The following is a 21297-nucleotide window of genomic DNA, read 5'->3' as shown; positions in this document are numbered from 1 at the left end:
GAACAATGTTTTCCGAGCTCAGTCGCGTCATTCGACATCCGGAAGCAGGAGTATTACGCGCAAATGAATTTCTCTTTTATTGATTTTAATGCTGTTTTCATAGATACGCATCTTCCTATCTAAGAAATATCGGTGAATTTGAAATCTTATGGGAGAATGATTTCGAATCGTCCCGCGTCTGTCTGCGCTAAAAAGAGATTGCAAACACCTTGTGGAAAGTTCATAATTGCACAACAGCGAGACGAGGAATATTTATCGGAAGATTTATCGCGAAGGTAATCGTGAAGGTAACCTTTCCCAGAAGTGGGAGCAAAAAGCTTCTGTTTAAAGCAACGAGTGAAGGGACTACTTCGAGCGACTTCGTCCGCTAATCCTGCGGAGGGAAACTGGCGGGGGGAGAGAAAAAAAGAAAAAATAATTTATAATCGCCCGCGTTCCACGAAGCGCAGGAATTAGTCCGATAATGCAGCTGGAGACTGTTCCGCGGAGAATCGTTGCGAACAATGTGGAGACAGTGACGGAAAGCTTCGCGGCGCACGATAAATTGGACCGTCCTCCCCGGGAGACCTTGCCTTCGCGGAAAGTGACTTTTTTCTCGGGCTCCATTCGCCCTTTCGAACTCTCGAAGCGTGCCTGGGAAATGTACGGCCCTGGGAACGGTTCCGTCAGTTCGGGCTGCGAGAACGCTAACGACGATTCGTCGAGCAGGTATGCACCTCGGCTCGTTGTCTCGCGCGGAAAGCAACGGGAAATCGCCGATGCTACCTGGACTGCGATGAATTCTCCGTTCCTCGTTATTCGATTCGAGCTCCCTGTGCACCGTAAACGGGCAAATAAAAATCTCGGGAGTCGTGTTGGCTGCCGACGCGACTTGCCCGACTCGTTCAATCGAAAAGGAAAATCGGCGGAGATGTCCGACGCTTTGGAACCGGGGAACATTCGCAGCACACGGGCAGATATTAACATGCGCCGAGCTTATCGCTGAAATGGAACGCTCTTTCGCTCGAGCTACGAAGCGTTAGACTGCAATCTTTCTAAACATGTCGTAGAAATTGACTACGATTATTTTAAAAGGGTGTTGCTAGCGTGAACTTTTGACAAGCATCGATTCTTTTGCATTTTCTTAAAGAGTACTCGTACAGCTCCAGAAATATATCTGCAAAATCCTACACATGAATTCCTAAAATTAACGAAGTTGTGACCGTTTGAACTGCCTGAATCGTTCAGAACAGTATTTCTAATTATCATATACATCGGTATACATTTTGCCGAGGTGACAAGAGATTCCAGGGACTCTACGATAGCGTACAAATCTTAGCTCGAATTTTTCAGAAAAGAATGCTCACGACTTTGACGAATGTACTCTAATATCTGTTTTAATGACGATATTTCTTTTCTGGGAGGAGTTGTAAAAAGACTCTTGAAATGACAAGACCAGGAAATCCCCCAAAGTAAACTTGGACAACTGCAAATGCCAGAAGAGAGATGGTACATCAACAAAAAGATGAAAGGAAAAGAAGAAACCGGTTGTCGGGGAACCATTATACGCTGAAGAGATCCTAGGTTACCATTTATATTCGGGACGGAAGTGACTATGAGCATTAATATTACAAATGATGATGCCAGTACAACATGTTCCTGCAAATCGGAAACATGCACATGAAGGGCCTGACTGGTACAGTGCATATTTTCTTCGACGAAGTCGTCGCTTGCAGTCCTAAAAAGAGCAAGTCCTTAATATTTATGTTTAATGGCTTAGCTCTTCGCCTAAAATACAATGAAAAAGCACTCATTCTTCTCCTTGGTCCTATTAATTTTTCCTCACGCTTCCCACGGGTTAAATCTTCTCGTTTTCTTCGATTGTTTAACACTAGCGACTAGTAACGTGTGCATGGATGAAGGAGTTCGTTCGAAATTTTCTAATGAAAACTTTTTGATCATTTCAGTCTTGTTGACCGGTTCTCTGATCCTAGCGTTGATAAAATGTCCGGCGTTAGGCCTCCTTCGAAATATTTCATAAAATGTTACAAAAGGCTGTTAATGTTGCTCCAGTTTCTGCATCCCGATTCGTCGTCGGTGATACGTATAGCGCCGGGACACAATGGAGAAATGTTTCGGAAAACAATAACGAATGTATAGCTCCTCTGTCATTCGGGGCGAAATAACGAGTGGAAAGTTGCAGGAGGAATCAGGAAGGATGTACAATGGCGTTGAGATTCAAGTGGAACGGTTTACGGAAACTCGGTGCTAACCAATCAGAAAATAAGACATAACGGTGTCACCGTATACATTATTCATAGCGCCTCGCAGACCCGGTCTACACGCCAGTGAAAATTGCAGCCGATCCATGAAAATACATTTTCGAGCCAGGCTATCGCCTACTGGAACCGGCCTGTTAGGATAACCGCGTATCTCGTTACAGCGAGCATTATGAACGATAAATTCTAAACGTCGCTAATAGCGCGCGAATGTTCTTCTCGCTCGGATTCGAGAACCTGGCGACACCAACTGGCCCGTAATTGTTTGTAAATTACTTGCAAACAGAGTTGCAAGAAGTATACCGTAAAACGACTAGATATTCAATTATTGGATAAAGAATCTGCGTTAATGAGGCTGAACTTGTCGAGGAATTAAGGCAAACTTCGAGATTTTACCCTTGCTCACCTTCTGCTCTGAACTTTACCAATATATTTTCATTGCTTTAAGTAGTCCGATCACTTTTTGCGAAGTTCATTATTCACGGACGAGGAGCAAGCAAAAACTATCCGCGAAGAATATTTCGCTGGAAAAGCGAAGCCGGCGAGAATTTAAACTTGAAAGAGGCCGTGCCTTTCCAAGGATTAGGAGATAGTATCGGATTAAGCAATCAGGCTGAAACTATAGTCTGTTGTGGTCTCGAACGTTTGTGAATACAATACGATCTTTCTGCTAGATACTTCATTAATTAACTATTCTCTCAATAAAATTCCCTCTCTTCTTGATAACCGATTTCTCCACAGTGTCATCGAAATCGTGGAACACATTTTACAATTCTTTTCACACTCGAGGACTCCGTTCAACATTATTTTGCTGGTACGTAATTTATGAAATGCGAGGTTCTACGTTTTGCAACATTTCGGAAGTTATTTGCGGATTAGATCGAATGTTTGCTCGTGTCAGTCGAGATTATATTTCCCTAGAAAATTCATTCTAGGCTCGGTCGCAAACGATGATTTGGCGTGTATCAACGCACACGTAAGCAGAATAAAAACGTAGATCGTCGGCGACTCACGTGATTTATCCGCGCGATAAGCGTGTTGTAAACAACGTATTCCCGACAACAATCGCTTCGATCCCACGGATACGGGTCTCATATTTCGATGTTCGAGGCGGACGAATTCGAGCCGCGATATTTGCCCGGCCATGTGCTCTCGGGGAAAGAATTTCGGCGATTGTAGATTAAGGGTGTACCTGAAGAGGGAGAGTCTGCCGCGAAGAATGCGAGAGACCCAGGCGGATAAAAGACAAAGCAAGAATGGCGATCGGTGGAAGCGGGACGGAGAACGAAGTAAGAGGGAGATCGGCCGTGTCTAGGTTGAAACGTATGGAGCTGGCAGCCTGCCGTGAAACACTCCATTCAACGGCGTTTTGGCCCTCAGCTGGGGGTGGGCGGTACGTCCTCCTGGCTATGGGGCCATGGGGGAAGCGTGTGCAAGTTGTACGATTCAACATTCGATGCACAGTTCGCCAAGGTTTGCGGGCCAACCTCCGCTTCCAACCACCTCCGGAAGGTCGGCCAAGGGAGGTCTGCCGACCTGCGTCTGACGGGAATAAGAAAGGCGTCAAAGTCAGCGGTTCTCAATCGCGCGAACTCGTACCGCACCATCGCTCCGGAAACCTACAAGTATTTCCCTCTTTGTTTCGATTATACGTGGATTATTTTTTATTTCTAATCAATATAGACGTTAGTTTCAAATTCTCTTTATCGAATAAGAGAGACGTGGAAGGACAAATACGAATTCCTTCGTGTGAACTAATTCCTCGAAAATTGCCATTGCATATTCTATATAATCTAGTCATGAATGAACACAATAGTGCTATCAAACTGTTGTGGATTGCATCCTATATTGGAATACAAGGTAACAAGGACGCGGACGAAACAGTTAAATCTGCAACCGAATAGACTCCATTGCGAATATTCGTTATACTAATTTACGGTGGGAAATTTCAGAAACGAGCGAAACTAGAAACCAAGGATTGTTTTAGAGAAAACAATGTACATGTGCAATCTATGCAAACAGCAAAGAATTCTGATATCGGTCGGAAAATGCTGAAACGAATATCCAGGAAGCAGGTGAAATCTCTGCAGTCTAAACATTTTCGTCAAAAGAAACAAAATTCTCGGTTCTCTGAGAAACCTGATAACGCGGAACAGGCAATCTCTCGAATGACAATCAACCGAATCAAACCGCGGCGTCATTACCCCCTCTCGTTCGGCTTCTCACGACACTTGACCAGCTCGCGACGATAACCGATGTGCGGTAACTTTCTGCGTGGTCAGCGCAAGAGCAGCTGTTCGGCGTCGGGGTGTTTACATGGAAATTGCCGCGGCAGCTCGATTGGATCTTTAAACGCGCGACGTTTCCCCGTCGAACTTCAATCCGACAGCTATTCAGAGGATCGAGGAAGCCTGTTGCGAAGGATTTCGCTTTATCCAGGTTGCGGAGGTATGTATCGCCGTATTTCTCACGAAGGTCGTACCGATATCCAATTACGATCGAGCGTGTGCATGAACGTCGCGCCGCCACGCACACGTGCAAGCCCCTTACATAAGATCTCGTCGTCGGTGTGTTGGTCTCGCGCGTTGGTCATGCCGCGGGGCGCCGCCGCCGCGTTCCGAAGCGACGACGATAAGAGGAAATGCATATTTACGTGTGCAGGCATCGCCGAGGCCCCGACGCGAGCCGCCGAGAGACACTTCGATTTTCAATTGCTTGTTAATCCGTGTCAATTATCGCCGACCTGCTTATAATGATTTCGTAACACACCCGCCTCCTTTAACCAACCGGCAAGTCCGCCGCGCACCAGCATCGTCAACTGGGTCGCGGTAACCTTGACGACATTATCGAAGCGTTGCGATGCAACCGAAACGAGCGACCAACGAGTACAGTAATGTCTCGATACCTGTGAAAACCTCGGGCCCGAAATGTCATTGGTAACGTTGGTATACAAGGTCCTAATGGTTCATATGAAATATTAGAGGTAGTTACTCGATAGTTTCATAGATGCAAACAATTCAAATACAAAATCACCTTAAAATTGAGGCCGGTTCGGAGATCGAAGATCGACTGACTGAGCCGTGAATTCGAATTTTAGATAATAACCGTAACGATGGCTCAACAGATTGAGCTCAGTGTCAACGACCAGCCTTGGATCGGGAGAAGGACAGATAAGGAAAAGAATATCGAAAAACATGGATATAGCTATGCGATCACCGCTCGACTTTGACAACGCGAAGAGCAGAACAACGATGCCAAACTTAAGCTAGAATCCGAACTAAATCTTTACAAAGAGAATTGTATTCAAGCAGAATTGTATTTGTTGGGTAGCTTTCTTGTGAAAATGGCGACGATCTCGAAAACTATTCAATCAATTGACTTCTATTGAGCAATTCAGGTCGTCGACGAATTCTTGCCGCGTCTAATACTTGAACCGGAGGCTATCCCAGTAAAAACGGCACAATTTAATCAGCAAATTGTCGGAACGTTGAGAAGTTTCACGGGCTCTCAAGTACGCCATCTGGTCGGTTAAAGATTAGAGGATAGTTAGGCTAAGAACAGCGATAACGATTGCACAGTTCAATCGCTGTTGAAGCAATGACCGGGAACGTTGCTTGGTTGTTTAATGAGCGGGAAGATATAAGAGCGTTTGGCCGCGGTATTCTCCATTTCGACAAGGAATTCCACAAAATTGTTTTACCGTTCGCCGGCCCGCAAACTGTGTACCTTAGGGGAGCTTACGCCAAGCCACAGTGTCCAGGTTGACTTAGGACCGGTGAAGCGGCTGGGACGTGTCGAAATCAGGTGCCAATGTAAACTGCACGCTTACGACGCTCGATAAAGCTTACCGGGACGCCGTTGATTTCGCAACGGAAAACAAACGACAACCGTGCTGGATTTTAATGGGACTTGCCCATTTTTGACGGATCAAGGTTCGCCAGCTGGAACGATTCGTCGACTTTTCTTGGCCAACGTTCCGCATTCTCAAGACAGCAATTACACTGGACATCGTCCGCACACTTCGGACAGACGATCGTATAAATTATCATAAATACATTTTTTTATTCGCTCCTATAGACGAGTAAGTAAACTGCTGTAGCAAAATTCGTAGAATTGCAATTCTAACATTCGAAAAAGGAGACTTCTCCGTAAGAAAATTCAATATCACCGGGTTCAATTTCAACCGAATTTCTATCTGCACCGAACGATACACAGCATCCACATTTGTGGAGGCCATTGAGCGAAAGAATACAAGCAATTCTAGCATTGTTCTCAGAAGTCACGTGTAAAGCGAAGGGGCGACGGTGTTTACGTTCTAGGAGTTTTCTTTTTTCTCTTCTATCTCTCCTTTATCGTTGTCGAAGACTGCCGAAGTTATTCCACATTTCCTTATCGCGTGCAACGTTCGGGAGACCAAGGAGAAAAATGATCGAACGGTTTTCAGCGGCGATTCACTCGCGCGCTTCTCGACGTTTTCCCTTTTCCCTCTGCGATCTCGTTATTCCGCTTTCCCGATCCCCTTTTTCACCCGAGGACACGACCATTCGTTTTCCACCGTGAAAGAAACAGATACGACCGACTCACGGAGGGTTGTGTACACGGGAAGAGCTATAGACACCGTCGAACAATAACGATACTGCTCGGAGCGTGAAAAAGTTCGGGAGTTAATAACGGGAAATTGGAGAACCGAAAATTCGACGTCTACGTTTCATGGTACCGAATTTGAGGATCCGACTCGACTCAAGAATCTAACGTCCTTCGCGATGAACAATTTAATGTGGAGTCATTGTTTCAGTAGTCGGCCACCTTAAGCGTTGCAATTATTAGTATGCTATTTTCTAAATGTTTTAACTGCGGGGACGTAAGGCAACACATGGGAAGAGAGATCATTGTACCCATTGCAGCGTATAATTTCTTAGTGGATATTTGTAAACAATTTTGAATTGGATGAAGACTGAAAGTAGGCACGTTTATCCCACATAAAATGCAGGAACGTTCATCAAGGTTAAATCAGTCGCAACTATTTCGTCAGAATTGCTTGCAATAGCACGGAACGTAAACGGTGCGGATTACGAAACGCTTTATCGATTGTCGAGTTCAAAGAAACCGAACAGTTGCGAAAGGTGTGACCCACTCGGGGGAAGAATGCGAGTGGCTTTTCGAGTCGGTCGCGTTAATTCGGCTCATTTGCCTCGCGCAACAAAACGGTTTGAACACGAATGGGCTCCCGACGGACAAGGAAAAACGGAGGCATTTGTAATCCGTTCCATGCCGGGCGCGATACGGTATTATTCCATAAACTCGTCGGTACAACATCGTTTGGCTTTCCCACCTTTTTACCGGGCCGCTCTCGCCGCGACGGAAGATCTATGCACCTGAATAAATGTATTATGCGGAACGAATTGTTCAGCTTAATACATTGCTCCGCTATTCGCAGCTCCTCGAACGGTTAACAGGGACTCGTCTGTTTTTATCCGGCACACGGATTCGCTAGCTACTCGTAAACGGCACTTGTTCAAGATTAATGTCGCATTTGCTACGCTTACAACGCGTATAATGTTATGCGTCGCATCCACCTCGCGGCGTTATGAAGTTCGAGCTCGGTTCATTCAGAAGCTCCGCGAACGGTGTGTGTTTGCGCAAGCTCTTAAGCACGCATACCATTGTTTTCATTTCAGATTCGACGAACAGCGGCAGATTGAAATTAACGAACAGACGCGAATACGATTACACGGTGAACGATTTTGTTTTCACGTTACATCATTGACACACCGATCTCGCATTCGTTGCAATCATTCATTAAAAAAAAATGTTCTGCTGTCGAATATAAATCGTGATTATCGCCAACCATAGCGAACCAATACTGGATCACTTCTGACCCATATAAATAGTATTATCTGACCACGTCTACAGTAAAAAGAGAAAAGAAACCTGCTTTAGTCGTTCACCCGAGTGAAGCAGATATTAGCTGGGCCGGTAGCCATTTTTCGAGAAATGGCTTCAAGTCAGCTTTCAATTTTCTCGAGTAAATAGGAAATTCGTTGAACGCTGAAATTTTGTTGAAAATCAACCAGTTGTCGCAAACTTTTGATGCTGTACATAATCGTCAACGTCGCTGCGACACCTTTTGCCCCAGCAATCACTGCCAAGTGTCGCTAATGGGATTTCGTGACAGAAGTTAATCGTTCCTGCGCTGAAAGGCTTTCGAAACGGAACAAGAGGCAATCGTAGGCGACGATGCCCACCAAAGGCCACCATAGCGTTTAGAAATCCGTCGAAAATAGCATGGGTACTGTAAAGGGAGACACGGTGTATCCGTGACACCGCATACCGTTTCGCGAGTGACTCACCGTGTCCAGATTGAACAGGCTCGACACCTTCTTCAGGAACCCGTCCTGCGACTTCTTCTTCCTCCTGGTGGTCATCCTCCTCTCCTCGAGTCGATCGCCGTTCGATGTAAATTAATCCAATTAATCCGGCCGCTCAGATACCACCGAGCCACATACTTTTCTCACGAAACTCACGGAACCGCACTTCACCGAAACAAAATGGCAAAGGTGCATTCGCATTGATTAGCATCGATCCTGCCGCGGATCAATAGGATACAGTAACACGCGGAAGGAAACGTGGCGAACAATCCTAATCGGAAATTGTTTCCTAATCTGAACTGCATCGCCTAGCGTGACGAGGTACGAATCGTGTACAAAATAGGTCCACGATTCGAAATTAAATCATGTTCTTCATGCTCGACCGTTCTCTAGAATTCGCGGTAATAGTCTCGTCTATTGCATTCGTATAAACTATCAGAGTTATTAATAACTATTAGTTACTTGATAATGTAATTTCCACCTTGTTTGGTTCATCTCAGAACGAAAAAGTTGATATTCAGTGCCGCTAATTTTATGACAATCGTTATTAATCCTTACACGTTCCTCAGGGTGAAAATTCACCCATTTACTATTTTTACATACTCTAAAATGATCGATCTGTTTTTGTCGGTGTTATGAGATTTCTCTAAAATGTTATAAATGAAGCATAGTTTTTTGGTTGAAAGTGTAAAGCAAAAATGGGGGAACACAGAATATTTCATTGTATGCTGTTAAGCGTACGAGGGTTAAGCAAATCAATAACGCCAGGCACCGGCCACCTCCGTGGCAGTCAACGTGTTAACCCTTCAAGGACGAATATCGTCCTAGTGGCGACATCAGGTTCACGTATAATTCATAAAGTTGCAAACAAGTTGTGTTCCAAACAGAATGACAAATCGCAGAGCCACACGGACTCAGCTTCACTAAATCGTTTATAACTCGCATCGAGATGTTCGCAGCTCGATGAAATTTGACAAGCTGATAGACGAGAGTACGGAGAAGCGATCGTTAAAGCCACAAAACATTATTTTACACCTTCCTAATAAAAAGAAAAGGGTTTGTCTCGCGGATAATATTGTGTACCCGGCCGGTAGCGGGTCAGCGCGAGTTTAGCGTACGGTTGCAACGTGAAAGTGCCTCGGCCGGTTGAAAACTCAATCTAAAGGAAACACGAGACCGTTGCATAGACCGGTAATTTTATATGCGTCAAATACATCATAGATTCTGTGTTACGATTACCGGGTGACACGGGAGCCGTATTATGCTCCCCCGGCGGCCTATTTCCTACGGACGCCATGCCGCGTTTGTGTTCACGTTTACGTTCGTATCTCTATCGCACGCAAGTGCAGCCCAATTGATAAAAGCCCAGGGACACCGGCGCTGTCCTACTTGTATCGGTTAACCCGATTCGCTTCTCGAATAAACGCAGGAAATTATTCTTCCTCGGCCGACCTCACGTGCTCCACCGCCGCGACATTATGTAATATGTAATCGTTTCTCGTCGATACACGGACGCGACCGGGCTGCACACGTGAGTCACGTCAACTTACGAAACCTCCGATTCGAGCAATGAAACGGAAATACTATACCCGTGCCCCCCCCCCCCCCATGCGCAGCGTGCTAAAAGAAATCAGAGGAAAATCTGTCGCGTGAGCAACTACGCCGACATTGGTGGCCTCGTTGAACCGCACGGACATCTGATATCCACCGTAAACTATGCCTCGCGAGTCCTTTTAATCTACTCTTTTCGCTTGCGGTGAAACATTTAGAAACATTGTTTTATTAGTCTGTTAACCACGTTGCTTTTTATCGGTGGAAACGTACAGGAGAGTCGTACGGTACCGGAAAAAGCTAGATCTCGCTTTTACTGTTAGTTGACGATGGAGAAACAAACAAATAGTTTTAGAATGTGGGGACACATCGGAAAAATTCGCAGACTATTAATTGCATAGACCTTAAAATCTACTAACTAAGCAGTTGGACGATAATTTTTCGTTCACTGAAAATTATTAATTCTTCTGATAAAATTTAAAGAAACGCCTTACACGCCTTATATCCCCTTTGTTACTTTTTTGAAATTTTATTTTTACCGACAGTAACCCAAGCTATAGTATAAGCTATAGCTTAATTGTCGTTTAAAACGAATATTCCCTCAAATGCAATTCGCGCGTTAATTCAAGCAAAGGGTCAATTTAAATATCAATTACCAGAATAAATGTTATAACAATTGCTATACCAATTCGCCTATTTTGTAAAGTTCTCCGAAGCGAAGAATCCGCGACTATTTAAAATCGGAGCGGTTCGTTGTTTAATTCATAAACTGCTAAACCGAGAGCCGAGTCTAGTTTCTCCGACGTTCGATGACCGTTACCGGCACGCCACCTATTTCGAAATCGATCGAAATCGATTCCTCGCGTTCCGCGAAAAAGGAACGAGCCGAACGAACGGCGGCCGCGAGTCACGCTCCATCCCGTGCACCGAAAACCGAGGTACCCAGTAAAGGTTAGTAGATGCTCCTCGCAAAGAGAATGCATTCTCTGGTTGGACCGGGTGAGCTGCCACGTTCTGGCCGATCGATCAGTGAAAGTACGAAACACAAAGTGGCACACGACCCGGCTCGGCTCGGCTCGGCGCGGCGCGGCGCGTCCGTCCCGATGTCCGTCGACACAGGTACGTGCACGTATTTTTCCGAGAGCGCGAGGCTAAAAAATCCCGATTCTACGCTCCCACGAAAACTGTTATACGCTTCCCTCCTTACACACAGCTACATACCTGCGTGTGCACGCTTGCGAACGTAAGTTTGTGTACGTGTACACGCCGGTATGGTTATATCGTAAACAGGTTGTCCGTCCGTCCCACTCTAGTGCGCGCGAAGCGTACTCCTGTGCAGCGTACCGTGACGAATGACGACGCGGATAAGGAAACCCACGATTGCAAGCGTTCGATTTCCACGTGGACATATGTGTGTACACTTGACGCGCACGCTTTGTTCGAAAGCCTATTGGAAACGGCAGCCCGATTTGTCAGCGTAGAAAGCGACACGTCAGGTACGTCAGGCGAAATTCACTGTCGCATCGGTTTCGTCCTTCCGTGCATATTGCCTAATGACACCGAACGTCACGTAGCGGCTAATTCGTTTCTAGAAGTATCGCCGGTTGATCGCGTGTACCGTTAGCCGGGACACAATCGCTCGTAAAACTCTAATTTCGAAACTTTCTATCCTCGAATTCTCAACTTCCTGATCGCCACGTGTTCCTTCCCCGTTTACCCGCCAAAAAAGAAAAGAAAAAGAAGCGAAGCGAACGGATTCACCGTTGCTTCCTTCTTTTTTTTCTCCCTCTCTCTCTCTCTCTCTGTGTGTGTGTTGGTGTGGACGTTGCTTTACCTTTCGGGAGAGAAATCACAGTTTCTCACGAAGCGCGCGCATTTAGACGATAACGGGGCGACGCATTTGACTACACCAACACCACTGCACTCTTATCCGGCGTCCGCTTGGAAATCACCGTGTATCAGGACGCCCCTGCACGCACGATTCTCGCATTCCACGAGAGATCACGGACGCACTCACACAGCCGTGAAACAGGTTGCTCCTCGCTCGTCGGTCTCGCTCCAGAACGAATTTCTGCCGCGAATCGAGCCACGATATTTTCTCGATTCGACACCGCAGAGACGTATAACCGGAGAGAAACAAAGGATAAGCGACCGCGACGAACGTCAAAATGTACACGACAGTTTCTTGATCGCGTAAAGAGTTTGCGGTTGTCTATATACTTGCATCCGCGCGGCTAGTCCCCACCTCGTTCGCTTTATTTACCGTCGTGTCGTCTCGACTGGCTTCCCGTTTCCCGACTGTACACTGCTCTCCGGTGTATCGTCGGAAGGCGCACCGGTAACATAGGTTAGAAAATCACTGTCGTGGGATATCGCGCGGGTCGTCGAACGAGGAACGCCGGACGGTTTGACGTTTCGCGAGCCCGTAGATTTTCGCGACAGTTGACACAGGCTCGCGTGACACGGTTACACGGCACTGCTATAACGCCGATTAAAATCACCGACGCACCGGTTGGGAGGTTAGGTCGCCACGGACGCCTCCTCTCCTCTCCTCTCTCCACCACTCTGCGCCGCTTTCTCTATCCGTCTCTCTCTCTCTCTCTCTCTCTTTCGCTCGCTCGCTCGGTCGCCTCGCTCGCGCGATTCTACTCGCAGAAGGAACAAGCCGCGTCCAGGAAACGAAACGTTTTTCCCGCCACGCACACAACACGGTACACGGTACGCCACTGGTTGTTCGCGATACCGATCGTACCCGCGGCCCGGGATCGAACGAGCGGCCGAAAATAATTCGAGCGTGCACACGCAGAGAGGCGAAACGTCAAGAGCTCTCGTACGCTTTACCGAGCTGGCCGTGGACAGGCCTCTTTGCTTGCTGACGTCATCGCTCGGCCGCCGGCATGAACCTCGCTGCACGCACGGAGAGTGCCGAGCCGAACCGAGCCGGACCTGCACGAACCTGCACGATCGTCCTCGCAAGAACGCCGCTCTGGGCGTTATCCAAATAAACTTTTATTTCGACTAATATTTCGGCATGCACCAAGCGGATCTTCCTCGATCATCGATATTACATGTTTAAACAGGTGATTTTAATTGTACAAACGTTCGAATCTGTGACCTAAAACTGATCAAACATTTAGTAGAGAGCTCCTGATCCCGCGAATCTTTTGTAGCGATCGAAGATCGATTTCTCGGTACCGCCTTTTATAAATTTTGTAATTCTAGACTGTTCACGGGATTAATATTGTGCTAGATTATTCTGCTAGTTTGCAACACGAGGTTTTCATTCGAGAATAACGCGGTTCTTGGAGCTGTAATTTCCGCCGTGGTAGCCTGCTTTCCCGTAATTCCTCGCTAGGTATTATTTCTGTGGGAGTTCACGGCGGCGTAATTTTTTATCCGTTATTTCAAACAAAAAAGTGGCCAACTCCACACGAAAGTAGTCGCGTTCGTTCTCTACCGTGTGCCTCGGGTTTCCCCTCTTGCTCCCTTCTACGTATCGCTCGCTCACGGCAGGAACATACTAACCGTGCCGAAGACGTTCGTTCGTGGCGACGACGACGACGCCAGTTTCGTGCCAGGCCGATCGCACGAGGTCGTGCGGCCGTTTTGCGGCCGGGGAACTTGTGATAGATACAAAGATATCGCTCCGGGCTCGGCCATAATGATAGATAGTTTACACGAATTTCGGCTGCTACCTGTACATTACTCTATTTACATTTCCTTTTATCTGGTACGAACTCGGCGAACTGTACTCGGCCGAACTGGCCGCCTCGAATGCTTTCGTGGCGGTTCAGGTATTTCGGAGTAAACGCTCTGGTCAAACCAGCTCGTGCACTATAGCAAAATATAGTATACTGAATTTCTCAAATTATTCGAACAAAAAGAATAAACTTTTCAACAGATTCAATCAATGCTTTTCAACCCTTGTCTTGAACTCGAACAAAATTCACTAAATATGAATGTTTGTTATGTCCTACTTTCATACCATTAAACCATTTTTTAATCGCGTTATATGGGAATCTACTATAATCAATCGATTGCAATCAAATCTTTAGAATATTATGCGTAAAAGTAAAACATATTTCTTTAATAATTCTACAAAAAAAAAAAAAAAGAAAAAACAATATACTACAGATTCTGTTTGTACCTACTCAACAATAAGCGTGTAGCCCTGGAAATAATTTTATTTGTTCTTTTATTTAATTTTTCGTTCTGCAAACGGCACAATAATAGTATAAAGTTGAAGAAACAATATCTAAATATTGTTCATGTACCTAATTTTTGTATTTATTGTACATACTGAATCTAATCCAATAAGGAATTTAGCAAAATTTGTTCAATCCGTAAATTGTATTGAAAAATTAGTCTCTCGCAAACGAGCAGGTAGCAAACCATTGCTTAAATCGATCCTGGTTTAAATGTAACCAAAGTTCCATAAAAAAGAATGCGGGAAATTGTAAGAATTAAATTAGTATCTAGAAATCCTTGCAAACCGTCCGAGGAATTAGGCCACCGAAACGTTCGAGAGTTTCAACCGCGGCAGACTGTTATCGTGAAGCAGAGAAACCGATTGTAGCATTTGCAGCGTCTCGTTTCGGCAGCAAGAATGTAGCCGGCCGTCCACATTCGCGGAAACGTTCCTTTCCCTCTTAACGAGTCCCGTAATGGGCAAAAATTTCTATTAGCGCTCGTTGCGCTTGCGTGGCCGTTCGCCGGGCTTTAAATGCAACGCGCCGCCGAGCGATCCTCGACTTCGGCTTCGGCTTCGGCTTCGGAGTCGCCTTTGAAGGACACGTGGTGCGCCTGCGAATCGGGAAACTCGTTTCAATCTAATCCCGAGGAAAAAACGCGGGCCACGTTCGAGCGCACGCTCGTCGAGTCAAGAAATTCCGTTTCGACAAAAAGCCTCTCGTCGATGGAACGGGATCTCCTCGGATTCCTTCGGCGTTTTTTCGGAAACTTCACCCCAGGAAAAAAAATTGCGGATTACTCGCGATTCGGGCGGACGTTCAACGACCGAATCTTTTTTATCTTGCAGCACCGCATGCAAATCCGACGGGGACACAAGCAGCGTATTTAGCTGCACCGTGATTCCCCGTGTGCACCGGTCCCCGATTCCTCGCGCAACTTCAGGGAGTAGATCACCTTATTGTTAAAAAAAAAATCGAACTTTTTACCATTTTCCTTGTAGTTTCCCGTGTGTAGAATGTGTGTGTGTGATTTTTTAAAATTTAGAACCCTTATGCGATTTAAAATGTGTTACATCTACTTTAAAAAATTAGAATAAAATTCAGTTGACTTTTCTTGCCCGTCTACAGCAGAAAGCCCCCTTCTTAACGGCCCCGACAAAGACGGAAGTGTCCTCTTTGTCTCTCCCCTAGTTTCCCCTGTCTCGCCCAATGGAATTGACCGCTTGAACTCCTTCTGATTGCGCCCGGAAAATAAATACGCTCGCGGCCGAAAGCGGTCAGCCGGGCACATTCACGAAGAGCGTCCTTTTCTTTCCGACGCTTCGAGCCATATGACCTGGAAACTTAAACGAAACCTTTAGAATTTCCGGGGAGGCAATTTCGCTGGCGGTGCATTTCTCGCATGTTACCGTATGCAACCGCCGCGCCACCATCGGAGTACGTCCCTGGAACAATGGCAACGTTTAATGCTGTCTGGCTGCTGGGGCGCAATTTGCATTTCTCTAACGGACTTGCCCGCCTTCGGGAACGAGGCCCGCCGAAATCGCGTACGATGCATCGAAGCCCGCCTAACGTTTGCGTAACGCTCCCTTTGTGCTGCCCTTTGAGCCGATTTCCGGCCAAATTTCCCTATCCGAACCGGAAATTACGCGGAGACGCCGCGCGCGTTACCCAATATTCCGAAAATTGTTTGGCCGACGAACGGGACCGATTGCCGTGCGTTTTCCACCCTAGCCAATACGATCGACCGGATCGATTCAATTCGGCAAATTGAATCGTAGGGAAAAACGCTTGTCGATGTAAGTGAGCGATGTCATCCGGCGTGTCGGCGACTTGAAAAATATGGGACACGTTTCTACGCGATACGACGCGTATCGTGTTCCTGTCGTTATTCTCGGCCTGACCTTCGCGCAGGAATTGTTTCGCGTTACATAATTTCGTATCATGCCGAATCGCTGGGGACGGTAACGACAGGATCGAACGGAATCTAATTAATCGCTCCAGAGTGGGTCACGAATTGGAACTATGAGTGACACCTATGTATTGTGGTGTCTGCACGGCAAACTCTACCGATAAACCATTCGCCGCCCACATTGTCGAGTGCCTTCGTGCGACTCCTCGTAGAAAGTGACGTACGATTATCGCAGAATCCACGGAGCCACTTGTCGCAACATACAGTAGAGGGAGTTCCCCTTGCACGCAACACACAGGACACTTTGTAATATCTATTATGTAAAATTATACACGGTTTTCAGATTCATTCGAACGAAACAAAATAATCGGAGGAAATAATAATAATAATAAATACCAATGAAACAAGTGTTCACTTATCTTGAAAATGAGGCTTTTTATAATTAGATGTTTACTACCAGTTTGCCTGAAAGGTACTGGAACTCCAAAATTTTTAAGATTCGTTCGAATTTTTCGAGTACAGGAGCGTATTGTAGAAAAAATGGTTGCACAGCGCGTTAATTAACGCCGTAACAGGTAAAAACTCGTCGTTCCGAGCTCGTTGTACCGCGAAGGAAGGAAAAGGGCGGGAGATGTGAGAACAAAAAGAAAAAAATAGAGCCAGTAGCAATGCAAAACAATTGGTATCGTTGTTTATTGAATCGAACACAACGGGACACCGGAGAGAACACCGAAGAGGATACTGGAGCTTAATTAGTGCGTGTCGGCGACCGAACGTCACGAGCTGTTCCATTTCTTTTCCCGCATTTTTCAGAGTTCGTTTCTCCGCGGCTGAATCTCAGCAGTCCCTGCCTTGCGACCCTAGTAATGAGAGAAAACAAACAAAAAGAAAAACAACAACGGAGTAGGGACAGGAAGTTATGTGCCGAACACCGTAGGCTAATCTCTCATAACTGGAGTGGCTCATTTGCGGCGAGAGTCGCGAATGCCCATCGAGCAAGAAAGGAAAAAAGAGAGAAAGAGAGAGATAGAGAGAGAAAAGGTATAAGTGTAGGAGCGAATGCGTGTGCCAGAAAAGGGACAGACAGAGAACGAGAGGGAACGAAAGCTCTGATAAAGCCGGCAATGGTGGAAGTAGGTGGTGGAGGGGGGTGAGTTAAGGTAATTGGCACCAAGCCCTGTTTCCCGTGTTAGTTACTGCGAAACATTGCGCGTGAAGGGGATTTTCGAGATTTTTAATACCCTGGAAACGGATGAAGCGCCCCTTTGAACAACAATAAAGCCGTAATTACAAGCGAACCGTGAAAAGCCTAGAGTACAGTTTCCCCGGGCAGATACGACGCCATGAAAATTAAACGTATTTAACTGTCGAAACAAAAGTGAAAGAGAGACAATGGGTGGGGGGCGGGGGGAGCGGGGGGTCGTTGCCGGGCAGAGGCGGATTCGAAAAACACACGGAGACAATGAGAAGTGCCTCGGCGCCTGGCGTACCGCAAACCTTATTACGCCGGTGAACAAACGTCCCGGTGATCGTTGGGCAAACGTTTCGCTTGCCGAGACTGTTTGGCAGCTAATTCACTCCGCCTTGTGGAACACAGCGCCGGCGAAGAGCCTCTTCTGATGTTCCCAAGCACCATCGTCCGCGGGCCGCGATTCTTCAAAAATATTTTCCTACGAAGACGGGGAGCAGAAACGTAAAAGAGAAGTTCCCGTCCCTTCCCGTGGAAGCGAGACGGAATAACGCGAAGGGAGACGCAGCTTTTTACCAAACTTAATTAGCGTTGGTACACAAAACCCTGCTCTCTGCACGCGAGCAACACGCACGCGGACCACCCGCGATATTTCGCCCTGAATTCCTCGAGCAAAAGACGTCTTGTCCAACCTCGCGAAAAGGAGAACGCGCTGAAAGAGAGCACCGTCGTCGTCGTCATCGTCGTCGTCGTCGTCGTCTTGGTATTTACCATATTCGCCGTGATCGTTATTACGGAAACATTTGACGTCTCGGACAACCAATGTCCCGGTTCGACCACGTTGCACCTCATAAATCTTAGGCGAAGCCGATTCTATCCGAATTCGACGAAGCTCGCCGCAGCAATCCGATCTGCACGCTCGTCCGACAATTCCCGTGGGAGCTCACGTCCGCAAATCGCGGCGAGATTTCGCACGCCGACGGTATTCCACCGACACCGCGCTTTCGTCGGGATCCTCTACCCGCTGGACAAGCGAATTATTAGTTTGATGCATATCTAATTCCGAAATTTCGAACGAATCTCTTGGCGACCATATTTTTATTCAATATTGTCTAGGTGACGCGAAAAATTCGGGCGAATTTAAAGTACCAACTTCACGGTACACTCTGGTTTCAAACTTTCAGAAAATCAATTTTTTTTGGATTGTCTTTAAATATAAGCGTTGAGGCGTTTCGAATTCTTATTCTAATTGTATTGTTGAAAATAGAGGGACATTGCAAAAACACCTTCACAGTGGTCGCAAATGGTGCATCCGCTCCGCGCATCCTCCAAACAAGAACGCAAACGGCGAGGAGGATGAGTCGTAACACGATAAATGCGAAAAAATCTAGAAAAATCTAGAAAAAGATCGCAACCTGAATACTCCAGCAATATTTTGTTTCAGCTTCTGTCGTTCGCCGATGATATAACGCATAAAAATTCACAAAGTGCTCTCCAGAATCTGGACGCAGGTGCAGCCGCGAGAGTTCAGAGGTTAAAAACGATAAAAACAAAGTACAAAAATCGATTTACCCGTTCGCGTTTCACGATACAGAAATTTGTTTTACGTTGCGTCGGTTCTAGAACTGCACCTGTTACGATAACATTGTCTCTGTGAGTGTCATAATTTTTTACCAAACTTGAAAATCAAGCTTCGCATATTGCAATCTATTAAGTAAACCCAATTTTATAGGAATGCGAGAACGTTACAAAAATCATTGTTACGATTAGACCGTGGATCTTTATGCATTCGCAAAACTGAGAAGACCAAGCACAAAACAGTAAAATCATTTAAAAGAAGAAACGCGTGCCTATACCTATATCTTTACCTATATAAACTTTGTCATTTCTATTATTGTATTATTAAATAGGTTGATTTGATTTTGTGACTTTTTATGGGCACTCGATGAGTTATCCTGGTCTCAGCCTGTGTTTTTACCGAACGCACACGGGCTCGGTGTTTGCTCGTATCCGCTCGGGAAATATCCGTGAATGTCAAAGACCATGCATTTACCGAAATCAGTTTTTCGTCAAGATGGCGCGTCTTTGCGCGAGCGCGAAATAAAGCGAAAGCATGAAGGATTCGGTTCAAGAGAGTTTTCACGGGGCGTATAGAGCCCCGGCGCGAAATTGTTGCCCGTGAACAAAGCCGGCCGGCGGTATAGTGATCTGCTCCGTATCGTTACAAAGGGAACAAAAAGCGCTAGAAGGACGGCGTAGTGGGTGACGCATTGTGGATATCCGAAACAAGAAGATGGAAGATGAAACATATCCTCTCCAGGGAAGACGCTATTCAGAGCCGAGTATAGTAGGTTCGAGTGTCTACGGCAAGAGTCATCGACCGAAACTCGATTCTTCGAGATGCTCGCGAACGATATGAAGATTTCCAATATTGAAATTCGAGGGAGGATATCCTCGCGAAGAGCGGGGCGGTCTTGATTGGATCATCCTTCGGATTCTCGTTTTATAAAATCATGGAGGAAATATTCCACCTCGGCGTTCATCCGACGATCGTTAACAGCAACAATGGCAATCGAATCGTCGTGATCGAGCATTCAAGCCGATTAGTAGCCGGTCCTCGCGAAGGGCCGACACGGTCGGCAAATCTCCTTAGCCGAGATAAATCTCGGCGGGACATTACGAACATTCGAGGAGGAAGTCGAACTTCTTAACAAAGAGTTCCACGGATAGGGAGTCTACAGCGGTATCAAGGTTTAACGAATCTTTTTAAATTCACGGCGCGCGTCCCCTAACCACTTGGTCCCGCAGTTTTCCCCGGTTTCCTTCCTCTTACTCTTTATCCAACCCCTCTTCCACTCCCGTAGTCTGAGCCTGTATTGGCGTATCAGAGTGGGACAGAGCCCTAAGGCGAGAGTAAACCCGATTAGACGGTACACTAAATCTCATTCAACCAGCCTTCATTGTTAAGTGCCTCCGCCGTCTTTCTTTCCTCGTAAAAAGCGTTCCACAAGCGCCCTGAATTGCCAAGCGACGTTCCCTCGCGCGGAAATCTTCCTGTATTTTCGCCTGTCCCGGGATTTTTTACGGGCCCCCGTTAAACGGCCGATCTCCGGAAACAAATTATGCGATTCACAACTTATCGAACTGTTCTCGATCCCGGAGACAGTCGCGACCGAACGACTTAACGATCGCACCGATCCCCGTTTCCGCGATGGTTCCCCTGTTCGAGTCTAGAGTGATTCTACTCACTCGAATGGCAAATAACGGTGTTCATTTGTTGAACAGTGTTACAATCAATCTCTTTTAAGCCTTAAGAGGCTTGGACAAAGTTCTGGAAGAAATTCTAGAAAACGATAATGGCAGAAGGTGTATCGTATACGACGATCCACGCGTAATAAATTTTGAGAGACTAGCGTCAGTAGGATGTAGAGACGGGATCCTCGAATGGTTAACACAGCGCAAACATTGAGAAGACTATTACCATCCTTCCAGCAACCAAAGTGTTATGGAAGCTGTCAAATAAACATCAGGAGATCTCAGAACACGGTTTACGACGAGCCTGTTCGTTGCCGATACGGTCGTTCCGTCGGCGGCGCATAAAACGAAAATACGCGGGCATAATGAATGCGTTGGCGAACACCGGGCGAGTATCGATTAATGCGTAAGGAGCGTTACAAGGGGAGATTCCGCGATCTGGTAAATATTTTCACAGGCGCTAGTGCAGCGCCGACTAATCGCTAGTACTTAACGAGAAACGGTGGGACCTTGATGCGCCGCGCCGGTAGTTCCAGCGATCGCATCATTAAACCACAACGTCCTTAATAACGAT

General features: G+C 46.4%; 1 protein-coding gene and 1 long non-coding RNA gene across 22 annotated transcripts in view; one reads left to right on the top strand and one right to left on the bottom strand.

Annotated features, from left to right (window-relative positions):
* Nucleotides 1–21297, bottom strand: part of Dlg1 (MAGUK family member discs large 1) — a 797939-nt gene that overhangs the window by 157517 nt on the left and 619125 nt on the right. The gene's annotated exons all lie outside the window — the stretch shown is intronic.
* On the top strand, nt 4447–6267 carry LOC143353804 (uncharacterized). Its single transcript, XR_013082207.1, has 3 exons — nt 4447–4706; nt 4920–5255; nt 5316–6267. It is a non-coding gene; the product is annotated as an uncharacterized LOC143353804 (long non-coding RNA).

This window comes from Halictus rubicundus, chromosome 4 (genome assembly GCF_050948215.1).
Source record: "Halictus rubicundus isolate RS-2024b chromosome 4, iyHalRubi1_principal, whole genome shotgun sequence".
NCBI classification, from domain to species: domain Eukaryota; kingdom Metazoa; phylum Arthropoda; class Insecta; order Hymenoptera; family Halictidae; genus Halictus; species Halictus rubicundus.
The sequence above is the reverse complement of the archived record's forward strand: the minus strand, read 5'-3'. Positions and strand labels throughout refer to the sequence as shown.